Below are 11,073 nucleotides of genomic sequence, written 5' to 3' on the forward strand. Positions count from 1 at the left end.
TTTAAATCAAACAAAATATAACAGTGTTATATCAATAAAAAAATAAATCATATTATAGATGCAAAAATCCTGAGCAAAATATTAGCAAACTGGCTCTAATAAAATATTAAAAGATTCATACACCATAATAAAGTAGGATTTATCTCAGAGATGCAAGGATTCTTCAATATCTGCAAATCAATGTGACATACTACATTAACAAACTGAAAAAAATAAAAACTGTATGATCATCTCAATAGATGCAGAAAATGCTTTTGATAAAATTCAACATCCATTTATAGTTTTAAAAAACTCTCCAGAAAGTAGGCATAGATGGTATGGTATGGAATCTACCTCAATATAGTAAAATCCATATATGACAAACCCATTTCATACTCAATGGTGAAGAGCTGAAAGTATTTCCTCTAAGATCAAAAAAAAGACAAGGATTCCCATTCTTGTCACTTTTATTAAACATGGTTTTGGAAGTCCTATCCACAATAGAGAAAGAAAAAAAACATGTTATCAAATATGAAAAAGAAGTAGCAAAATTGTCATTGTTTGTAAATAACATGATACTATATATAGAAAACTCTAAAGGTACCACTGGAAAACTACTGGAGCTCATCAATGAATCAGGTAGATTGTAGAATACAAAATTAATATACAGAAATCTGCTGCATTTCTATATACTATACATACTATACATATATAACTATAGTAATTATTACAGTGCAGTATTTTCAGAAATATAGATCAGAACCCAGAGACCCACACCAGTAGGAGAGAGTTGATATTTAACCAAAAGGCAAAAATAATTCTACAATTACACAAATTGGTATATGATGCTAGACCAATTTAACAAACATAAGTATATCAAAAGAACCTAAGCCTAAGTCTAACATCTTGAACAAAAAATAACTCAAAGTGTTTTATGCACTTAAAGAAAAGTGAAGTGCTCAGTTGTGTCTGACTCTTTGTGACCCCATGGATTGTAGCTTACAAGGCTCCTCCATCCATGGAATTTTCCAGGCAAGAGTACCGGAGTGGGTTGCCATTTCCTTCTCCAGAGGATCTTCCCCACCCAGGGATCAAACCCGGGTCTCCTGTATTGCAAGCAGATGTTTTTACCATCTGAGCCACCAGGGAAGAGATAAAGATATAAAACTCTTAGGGAAAAATAAGAAAAATCTTCAGCATATAGAGATAAGCAAAAAGTTCTCTATAAAAGGACTGTAAAAAGGATGAAAACAAGTGATGGACTTATAAGGAAATATTTTAAATATTTGAAAATCATATATCCAGCAACGAGCTAATAGCTAGTCTATGTAGGTGTCCAAATTCAACAGTTAAAAAAAATAAAAATAAAAATCCTAGTAGAAAAATGGGCAAAGAAATTTTAACTGAAGAGGATATACAAATGGCAAATAGGCACTAGAAAATATAACATTCCTTAAAGAAATTCAAATTAAAACACATCATTATAGGTGTGAGGTGGGATTTGAATCCAGTCTGGTGGACGGGACAGAGGCTGGGGCTCTCACCTGGGTGAGAAGTTTCTTTCCCAGCAAGAAGCACAGCCTGATATGCAGGCCCTTCTCCAGGCATCTGGGCAGCAGCAGTGGTGGGGTCAGGGAGGGTTGTCTGCCCTACTGGGCAACAGCCCAGGCCAATTCTCTCTCTCTCTCCTCACCTCACTTCCTGACTCCAGGATTCAGAAGGAGCTAGTAAACATCACTTTAGACCCTCCACCCTACAAATTTTAAATAATATAATGAAATAAAGATATACCACTACATACTTATCAAAATGGCTAAAATTAAAAACCATTGACAAAATAAACTTCTAGTTATAATGAGAAACTGGATCAAACACATTGCTGGTGGGAATATAAAATGCTACTCTGGAAAGCATTTTGGCTGTGCCTTATAAATTTAAACATGTAGTTAACATAAAATGTAACTATTACACTTTGATAATTTATCCCAGAGAAATCAAAACGTGTGTTCACACAAAACCTGTAGACAAATGCTCTTTGTGATGTTATTTGTAAGGCCAGAAACCTTGGAGAAAACTGTATGTCTTTAAATAAGTAAATGGCTAAACAAACTATGATATATCCATACAGTTGAATATTCTTTGGCAATAATAAGGAGCAAACGAGTAATAAGGGAAATGACTTAGATGAATCTCCAGCAAACTATGATGACTGAAAAAAGACAATCTCAAAAGGTCATACATTGTACAGTTTCATTTATAAAACATTCTTGACATAACAAAATTATAAAAAGAGAACTTATTAATGATTACTAGGCATTAGGCATGGGGTGGTGGTAGGTATTGGAAGGACACTGAGTATAGTTACAAAAGGCTACCGAAGGGATACTTGTCATGATAGAACTCCTTTTTACTTTAAGAAATCCCATGTATTTGGAAGTTAAATGTCTACTTTTAAATGATGGGAGTATTTTAGAAGTCATAAGAAGGAAAATTAGAAAATATTTGCAGTAGAATAAAAATGAAAAGAGAGTTTATCAGAATTTGTTGCATGCATCTGAAGCTGCTCAATGCAATTAAATACACTGTGGAGTCTAGAGTAAGGTATGAAAACAAGTAATGGACACTAGCATACAATCCTGTGAAATTTGAACAAAATTTTTACTTTAGTTAATAATACTGAATCACATGTTAATTTCTAGTTTGTTTGGTTTTTAAAGATAGTGTTTCATTATATTCTCAGAATTCAATTAGAAATTTCAAGCCTCATTCAAATTTTTAAAAAAATAAGTAAGATACATCCAACCTGGACTGGCGATCTGTGCACTGGAATGACCCAGCGGGATGGGATGGCGAGTGAGGTGGGAGGGGAGTTCAGGATGGGGAACACATGTAAATCCATGGATGATTCATATCAATGTATGGAAAAAACCACTACAATATTGCAAAGTAATTAGCCTCCAACTAATAAAAATAAATGAAAAAAAAAAGATAACAAATTTTCTAGATTTTTAGCAGAAATAGATGACAAATACATGGAACTGTATCAAAGTTTTGAGTGAATATAAATTAGAATTCTAGCATTCTAATCATACAAAGTCAAGCAAGTCAAATTGAAATGCCATAATTTTTTTAGCTAGGCAAAAATTCATAAATCTTATATATATATATATACATATATGTATATATGTATATATATATATATATATATATACACACACTATTTTTGTGTATATGTATACCAATGTTTTTCTACTACACTTTATAAAGCCTTGAGAAAAAACAGCAAAAAAAGAGATGGAGAAATTGGAAAACATAAACTAATTGAAATGAGAATACTGAATATGAAATAGCAAAAGTGAAACAAAGTAGATAAAAGTAAAAGATCATCATATACTTCAGTTGTTTTTAAACAGAGCTGCTCATTAGAAACACATCTGGAGCTTTGGAGAAAAAAGGCAATACCTGGACATTTGTATTTTTCAAAAACATTTCAAGATAATTCTGATATGCACTCGGATTTTAAAAAGTGATTTACAACTTTTTCTACTAAATGGTAGTTTTAGGGATACAGAATTCTATTATTTCCTGTTGGCTAAATGTTTACTCCTTGGAAGAAAAGCTATGACAAACCTAGACAGCATATTAAAAAGCAGAGACATTACTTTGCTGACAAAGGTTCCTATAGTCAAAGCTATGATTTTTCCAGTAGTCGTGTATGGATGTGAGAGTTGGACCATAATGAAGGCTGAGCACCAAAGAATTAATGCTTTTGAGATCTGGTGTTGAAGAAGACTCTTGAGAGTCCCTTGGACTGCGAGGAGATCAAACCAGTCAATCCTAAGGGAAATCAGTCCTGAATACTTATTGGAAGGACTGATGCTGAAGCTGAAACTCCAATACTTTGGCCACATGATGCAAAGAACCAATTCATTAGAAAAGATCCTGATGCTGGGAAAGACTAAAGGCAGGAGGAGAAGGGGATGACAGAAGATGAGATGGATGGATGGCATCACCAACTTGATGGACATGAGTTTGAACAAGCTCCAGGAGTTGGTGATGGACAGGGAAGCCTGGCGTGCTGCAGTGCATGGGGTTACAAAGAGTCAGACATGACTGAGCGACTGGAGTGAACTGAATTGAAACATGATACAATGGTGTTAAGTGAGTAATAGTCACATAATCACAAAAGTAAAAGATGTTTATCAGTTTTCAATAACTATATACAATTTGAAGGGTTAAGTAGAGTGATGTAGTAAGAGGGTGTGCATATATACACATGTTTTTATCTGCTCAGCCAGTATTCTTTTGGTTGGTGCATTTAATCCATTTACATTTAAGGTCATTATCAATATGACTGATCCTATTACCATTTTCTTAATTGTTTTGGGTATATTGTGTGTAGGTCTTTTCCTTCTCTTGTGTTTCCTCCCTAGAGATGTTCCTTCAGCATTTGTTGTAAAGCTGATTAGGTGGTGCTGAAGCTAATTTTGCCTATCTGAAAAGCTTTTGATTTATCCAATAAATCTGAAGGAGAGTCTTGCCAGGGAGAATATTCTTGGTTGCAGGTTCTTCCTTTCCATAACTTTAAATATACTGTGTTATCCCCTTCTGGATTATAGAGTTTCTGTTGATAAATCAGCTGATAGCTCGATGGGAGTTCCCTTGTATGTTTTTTGCCATTTCTCCCTTGTTGCTTTTAATATTTTACCTTTGTCTTTAATTTTTATCAGTTTGATTACTATGTGTCTTGGTGTATTCCTCCTTGGGTTCATCCTGCCTGGGACTCCCTGTGCTTCTTTTTTTTTTTCCATTTATTTTTATTAGTTGGAGGCTAATACTTTACAATATTGTAGTGGTTTTTGTCATACATTGACATGAATCAGCCACGGATTTACGTGTATTCCCCATCCCGATCCCCCATCCCACCTCCCTCCCCACCCCATCCCTCTGGGTCCTCCCAGTCCACCAGCCCCAAGCACTTGTCTCATGCATCCAACCTGGGCTGGTGATCTGTTTCACCCTTGATAATATACATGTTTTGATGCTGTTCTCTCAAAACATCCCACCCTCACCTTCTCCCACAGAGTCCAAAAGTCTGTTCTGTACATCTGTGTCTCTTTTTATGTTTTGCATATAGGGTTATCGTTACCATCTTTCTAAATTCCATATATATGCATTCTCTGCACTTCTTGGACTTGATTGACTACTTCCTTTCTTATGTTAGAGATGCTTTCAGTTATTATCTCTTCAAATATTTTCTAGGGTCCTTTCTCTCTCTCTTCTCTTTCTGGGACCCCTACCTATAGTGTGAATGCTGGTGAGTTTAATAATGTCCAGAGGTCTCTTAGGCTGTCTTAATTTTTTTTTCATTCATTTTCTCTATATTCTGTTCCTTGGAAGTGATTTCCACCATTCCGTCCTCCAGGTCATTTTGTCCCTTCTTCTGCCTCAGTTATTCTGCTATTGATTCCTTCTAGCGTATTGTTCATCTCTGTTTGTTCTTTAGTTCTTCTAAGTCTTCAGTAAACATTTCTTGCATCTTCTCCATTGTTTTCCCAAGATCCTGGATCATCTCTGTGTGTGTGTGTGTGTGTGGTTTTTGCTTTAGTTGCCATGGGATTGTGGTTCTTCTTGCTCTTTCTATCTACCCTCTGTTGGATGTGGCTAAGAGGCTTGTGTAAGCTTCCTGGTTAGAAGGAAGCTCATCAGTCCTGATGAGAAGAACTGGCAATAGGAAAAACTGAGTCTTGCTCTGGTGTGCAGGGCTGTGCTTAGTAAAACTTTAATCCAATTATCTACTGATAGGTGGAGTTGGGCTCTCTCCCTGTTAGCTGTTTAGCCTGAGGTGACCCAGCCTTGAGGTCTACAGGGTCTCTGACAGGATTAATGGTGACCTCCAAGAGGACTGATGTCAAGAGACATATTGCAAGACTGCTGCTGCCAGTACCCCCAACCACATGGCAAGCCACTGTTGACCCACACATCCATAGGAGATCCTCCAACACTAGCAGGTAGGTCTGGTTCAGTCTCCTATGGGGTCATTTCTCCTTTTCCTTGAGCCTTGCTGTTCACAAGATTCTGTTTGTACCTTCCAAGAATGGAGTCTCTGTTTCTCCCAGTCCTGTGGAAGTCCTGTAATCAAATCCTGCTGGCCTTCAATGGCAGATTCCCTTGGGATACCCAGTCCTTTTGATCCGGATCCCCAGGCTGAGAAGCCTGAATGACATAAGGCTCAGAATCTTCACAACAGTAGAACTTCTTTGGTATTTCTGTTCTCCAGCTTGTGGGTCGCCCACCCAGCTGATATGGGATTTTTTTTACTGCATTTGTGCCCCTTCTCCCATCTCGTTTTGGCTTCTTCTTTGTCTTTGGACATGGGGTATCTTTTTTTTTTTTTTTTTTTTTTTTTTGATGGCTTCCAGCATTCTGTTGTCAATAGCTGTTCAACAGCTAGTTGCAATTTTGGTGCTCTTGCAGGAGAAAATGAGCACAAGTCCTCCTATTCCATCATCTTGAAACGTAGTGATAGAAATCTTATGTATCTTATCTGTATCCATGTCAATATCATGGTTGTGATAATTATATGGCATTTTTGCAAGATGTTACCTTTGGAGAAACTGAGTAAAAGGAACTTGGGATGTCTGTTATTTCTGAAAACTGTATGTGAATCTGTTATCTTTTAAAAAAATGTTTAATATGTATAGCCTTTGAAAACATAAATTTTGTCATCTAAAGAAGATTTTTTATAAAAGTGAGAATCCATTATTTTAAAAAGTATACAACTTTACTGAAAAGCATTGCAGAAGATGTCAAAAAAATTGGCAGATATATTCGTTGTGATAGCTGGTCATTGGTATTGAAGTTGAGATGGAAGTTCTTTAGAGTATGCCAAATCTCTATAGTTTATCATATAGGTTAAATATAACTTCTGTAAAACTTCATTCAGTTATTTAATGGAACTCTATAAGCTGGTTGTATGATTTAACTTTACATAGAGAAATGTTTGACCAAAAACAGACAAGATACTCCTCATGAAGTACAAAGTGGAGATATTAAGGCATGTTTGTAGGTGATGAAAATAATGCAGTGTGAAAGACCATGAGAAGTAAAGAGATTGTTGCAAAAGGGAAGTTTTGTGAAGGTTAAAGTGGAGCATAGGTGTAGAGGTTTACTTCTACCCAATGTAACAGCAGGAGGAAAGGCAGAAAGTGTGGGTAGAGGGTAACCTAAGTGAGTCAGTTTGGTGGTGAGATGTGGAGGGAAAAGATAAGATGTGAGGAGGGAGTTGCTAGATCTTTGAAGAGAAAATTCTTGATCACACATGTCTATCAATTATTTGTGCCCCCCCCCACTACTCAGGAATCTTTATAAGAGCAGATGCAATATATGATGTATTTTAGAAGAAATTTAGTATATTAGTATGCAACTTACTGGTTATGTGACTTTCAACAAGACATTCATCTCTCTAAGCCTCAACTTTCTCATTTTTAAAATGGCAATAAAATATGTGCCTCCTCATAGGTTGTTCTGAGTATTAAATGAAGCAATGTATGTTATGGTGCTTAAAGTGGTGCTTCTATGTGTGCTAAGTCGCTTCAGTCATATTTGACTCTGTGTTACCCTATGGACTATAGCCCCCTAGGCTCCTCTATCCGTGGGGATTATCCAGACAAGAATACTGGAGTGGGTTGCCATGCTCTTCTCCAGAGGATCTTCCCAACCCAGGGATCGAACTCACCTCTCTTATGTCTCCTACATTGGCAGGTGACTTCTTTACCGCTAGTGCCACCTGGGAAGCCCAAAGTGGTGCTTGGCACATGGTGAAAGTGACAGTGTTAGCCACTCAGTCGTGTTTGACTCTGCAACCTCATGGACTGTAGATCACCAGGCTACAGTGTCTAGGTAGACACCAGGCTACTCTGTCCATGGAATTCTCCAGACTAGAATACTAGAGTGGGTAGCCATTCCTTTCTCCAGGGGATCTTCCTGACCCAGGGATTGAATCCACGTCTTCTGCATTGCAAGCAGATTCTTTACCATCTGAGCCACCAAGGAAGCCCATTTGGCATGTAGAAAGCTTTCAATTATTTTTTGTTATTTTTGCAGAGCAGGCTAGTTTTTAGAGCATGACTGAATAAATTAAATACCCTCAAGATCTCCAATTAGAACTGTCCTTAAGAGAGGACAGATTTTAGCTTCAAAGATCTGGCTGCTAGAAAAACTATCCATAGAAGGTATACAAGCTTAAACTCACTTTCCTTTATTCTCAAGCATAATGGGTCTGGATTCCAAAAGTTTTGGAGACATTCCTGAGCATACTTAGATCATGGAGTTCAGGAAACTAAGAAAGAATTCAGACAACATCTTGAGCTCAGAATGAAGTGTCAGTAAGAAGTAGAATATCAGAAGTCTAAGTGAATTTTGTGAAGATAGTATCTGAGATTGGATTAACATCAGACAGCACCTGAAAGATACCATCTCTGGCACTATATTCAGTGGGCCAATAAGAAGACATTTTAAATCATAAGCTCTTTCATTTTTTTAATATTTATTTCTTTTTTAATTCCTTTTATTTTTAAATTTTTTTTTAATTTCAATTGGAGGCTAATTACTTTACAATATTGTGGTGATTTTTGCCATATATTCACATGAATCAGACATGGGTGTATATGTGCTCCTCATCCGGAACCTCTCTCCTGCCTCCCTCCCCATCCCATCCTTCAGGGTCATCCCAGTGCACCAGCCCTGAGCACCCTGTCTCATGCATCGAACCTGGACTGGTGATCTATTTCACATATAATAATATACATGTTTCAAAGCTATTTTCTCAAATCATCCCACCCTTGCCTTCTCCCACAGAGTCCAAAAATCTGTCCTCTACATGTGTGTCTTTTTCGCTGTTTCGCATTTGGGTCATTGTTACCATCTTTCTAAATTCCATATATGTGCGTTAATATATTGTATTCATGTTTTTCTTTCTGACTTACTTCACTCTATATAATAAACTCCAGTTTCATCCACCTCATTAGAACTGATACAAATACATTCTTTTTAATAGCTGAGTAATATTCCATTGTTATATGTACCACAACTTTCTTATCCATTCATCAGCCAATGGATATCTAGGTTGCTTCCATGTCCTGGCTAATGTAAACAGTGCTGTGATGAACTTTGCGGTACATATGTCTTTCAGTTCTGGTTTCCTTGGTGTGTATGCCCAGGAGTGGGATTTCTGGGTAATATGGCAGTTCTATTTCCAGTTTTTTAAGGAATCTCCACAAACCTCCATAGTTGCTGTACTAGCTTCCATTCCCAGGAACAGTGTAAGAGGGTTCCCTTTTCTCCACACCCTCTCCAGCATTTATTGTTTGTAGACTTTTTGATAGCAGCCATTCTAACAGGCATGAGATGGTACCTCATTATGGTTTTGATTCGCATTTCTCTGATATTTTTATTTCTCTGCATATTTTTATTTCTTTTTTTCTTTTACGATTTGTTAGTTATTCAGAAGCATGTTATTTAGCCTCCATATGTTGGAATTTTTAATAATTTTTCTCCTGTAATTGAGATCTAATCTTACTGCATTGTTGTCAGAAAAGATGACTGGAATGATTTCCAAGGCTAGATTTATGGCCCAGGATGTGATCTATTCTGGAGAAGGTTCTGTGTGCACTCAAGAAAAAGGTAAAATTTATTGTTTGGGGTGTGAAATGTCCTATAGATATCAATTAGGTCTAGCTGGACCATTGTGTCATTTAAAGTTTGCGTTTCCTTGTTAACTTTCTGTTTAGTTGATCTATCCATAGTTGTGAGTGGGGTATTAAATTCTCCCACTAATATTGGGTTATTGTTAACTTTCCCTTTCATTCTTGTTAGCATTTGCCTTACATATTGTGGTCCTCCTATGTTGGTTGCATATATAATTATAGTTGTTATATCTTCTTCTTGGATTGATCCTTTGATCATTATGTAGTGTCCTTCTTTATCTCTTTTCACAGACTTTATTTTAAAGTCATTTTAACTGATATGAGTATTGCAACTCTTGCTTTCTTTTGGTCTCCATTTGCGTAAAATATTTTTTTTCCAGCCCTTCACTTTCAGTCTGTATGTGTCCCTTATTTTGGGGTGGGTCTCTTGTAGACAGCATATATAGCAGTCTTGCTTTTGAATCCATTCAGCCAGTCTTTGTCTTTTGGTTGGGGCATTCAACCCATTTACATTTAAGGTAATTATTGATAAGAATGGTCCCGTTGCCATTTGCTTTGTTGTTTTCAGTTCACGTTCATACAACCTTTCTGTGTTTCCTGTCTAGAGAAGATCCTTTAGCATTTGTTGAAGAGCTGGATTGGTGGTGCTGAATTCTCTCAGCTTTTGCTTGTCTGTAAAGGTTTTGAATTCTCCATATATGAATGAAATCCTTGCTAGGTACAGTAAACTGGGTTGTAGGTTATTCTCTTTCACTACTTTAGTATGTCTTGCCTTTCCCTTCCGGCCTGAAAAGCTTCTATTGAAAGATCAGCTGTTATCCTTATGGGAATCCCCTTGTGTGATATTTGTTTTTTCTCCCTTGCTGCTTTTAATATTTGTTCTTTGTGTTTGATCTTTGTTAGTTTGACTAATATGTGTCTTGGGGTGTTTCGCCTTGGGTTTATCCTGATTGGGATTCTCTGGGTTTCTTGGACTTGTGTCACTATTTCCTTCCCCATTTTGGGGAAGTTTTCAGCTATTATCTCCATAAGTATTTTATCATGGTCTTTCTTTTTGTCTTCTTCTTCTGGGACTCCTAAGATTCGAATGTTGGGGTGTTTCAAATTGTCCCAGAGGTCCCTGAGCTGTCCTTATTTCTTTTAATTCTTTTCTCTTTTTTCCTCTCTGCTTCATTTATTTCCACCATTTTATCTTCTACCTCACTTATCCTATCTTCTGCCTCCGTTACTCTACTGTTGGTTCCCTCCAGAGTGTTTTTTAATCTCATTTATTGCATTATTCATTTTTAATTGACTCTTTTTTTATTTCTTCTAAGTACTTGTTAGTCATTTCTCGCATTTTCTCAATTCTTGACTCCAGGTTATTTATCTGTAACTCTATTGTGTT

Source organism: Muntiacus reevesi, chromosome X, assembly GCF_963930625.1.
Source record: "Muntiacus reevesi chromosome X, mMunRee1.1, whole genome shotgun sequence".
Classification (NCBI taxonomy): domain Eukaryota; kingdom Metazoa; phylum Chordata; class Mammalia; order Artiodactyla; family Cervidae; genus Muntiacus; species Muntiacus reevesi.